Below are 2,140 nucleotides of genomic sequence, written 5' to 3'. Positions count from 1 at the left end.
CTAGCAACAGGAACCCAACTTGTATAAGGATGAATTAGTAGCTCTCAAGAATGACACAGATAGAAAAGGTCTTCTTATGGTAAAAGACTTCTGGGACCTGGAAAGGAACAATGGAAAATGGAGAACTTGGAAGGATCTAGGCCACAGTAAAGAGAGTCCTCTAAAGGCCCAGGCAGACTCTCTTAACCAGGATCTAGAACATAGGAGGATTTTGGTATCCTCCTCGCCTGACCAACTAAGATGGGGAAAGAACATTGAAGGAAACTTTAACCTCAAAGAAGCTAAACAGGTAGTAACAGGATTTAACTATATAAACCCTGATCAAGTTTGGAAGAATCTTTGGCAAAGCCCCCACTGAATGAAAATAAAGTGATTTATTTGGCTAGTTCATCAAGGGAAAATCTTAACTTGGGAGAATCTCCTGAAAAAAGGTTTCACTGGACCATCCAAATGCTACCTTTGTGGCTCACAAGAGGAGACGATGGACCACCTTCTCAACCTCTGCCCTTTCACCTTCATCATGTGGGAATGGGTGGCCTCAATCTTTAGGCACACTGATAGGGACAGACTCAACGTCTCCAGCACTTTGAAGAATTGGAGGAAAAACTTCTTAGGGAATGAAATCATTAATAAATCTTGGACTCTGGTTCCAGGCTTTGTCATCTAGAATGTTTGCAAAGAGCACAATAGTCGGATCTTCAAGAACAAAGCAAGCAAGCCCCAGCACATAATTGACCAAATTTTAAGGCAGCTCAAAGACACAGTCAGTAGCTTGTTGAGGACACTTCCTAAGGACCCTCCTCTGCCCCAAGATGCGAGTATTCTACTACATTTGGGTCTCCAGTCTATAAGCCCATAGGGCATAATCAAGGGTGTGAGCCAAACAAATGCAGATATAAATATTTGGAAGCCTCCTCCACATGGTTTCTTAAAGGTCAATATAGACGGAGCTTCTAAGGGCAACCCAGGGTTAGCTGGTTTTGGGGGTGTTATAAGAGATGAACAGGGTCAAATAAAGAAGATCTTTCATGGCCACTTGGGGAAGGCCACTAATAACATGGCGGAACTCATGGCCCTAGAGCAATGCTTGGAAATCTTGGTGGATTCAAATTCACATAATGTCATCATTGAAGCAGATTCAAAATTGATTATTAGAGCGGCCAAGAAAATATGCAATGGTACATCACTGGATAAAGTGTCGAAACACTGGAGGCTATCGCAGGTCTTTCACCGTATCTACACCCACCTACAAACCTTAAAAACTGTAAGCTTTTTCCATGTGAAAAGAAAAGCTAACATGTTAGTTGATCGTTTGGCGAATGAAGGAGTGACTAATAAGGAAAGGGACACTCGGCACGTTTGGGAGTTGTTACCCCCAGGTAAACTGTTAGAGGACTGTCTCTGTCAGGCTGCCAAAGATAGGGAGCAATGGATTGATAGGATGGATCGAAGAGGATCAGGAGATAGGCGGGAGGATAGGGAAGCCTAAATTGTTTGCCTGTTGTTTGGCAACAGTCCGAAGATTGTATTGGCATTAGTATTCCATTGGATTTGAGTGGAAGGTTGAGATCAGTGGAGGAAGACCAAGGATGCAGTGGCGTGAGGACCGATTCTGGAAGTGCTGCAGGTTTGATTGACCATCGATCACTGTATGGATCGATGGTGACACATTGATTAACGAAATATTGTTATCTATGAGTGTCTGTGTGTTAAACGGAGTATGGCAGAGAAACTAGGGTTTAAGCGTAAATCCATTGATAAGCAGAAGATCAATGGCGTAGGGAGGAAGGAACGAGAACTGTCCGATGGGTTAGATCGACATTCTTCGCTTGGCGGAAGAGCACGCAAGTTAATTCACAAAGAAATGGTTTCTTGAACCACAAGTGGTATTTCGGGTGGGTCTAAGTGGTAACCAGTATTTTGAGGAAGGCCTCTGATTCCACTCTTCAAGTGACACGTAGCAGCGAGGAGGAGAGAGGAAACCACTTTTCGGGTGGTTAACCCTCGTGCTACTTGTCCACCCGAAATCAGTGTGGACCGTTGGATCCACGAAGGGTACATCAACGATGGAGGTTTGGTCGTGCAAGTGGTTGATTGAGGATCGAAGGAAGGAGGTGGAGTTTGAATTGTGATTCGTCGA

This window comes from Pinus tabuliformis, chromosome Q (assembly GCF_031772625.1).
Source record: "Pinus tabuliformis cultivar Carrire ecotype Pingquan chromosome Q, CPIR1, whole genome shotgun sequence".
NCBI lineage: Eukaryota > Viridiplantae > Streptophyta > Pinopsida > Pinales > Pinaceae > Pinus > Pinus tabuliformis.
The sequence above is the reverse complement of the archived record's forward strand: the minus strand, read 5'-3'. Positions refer to the sequence as shown.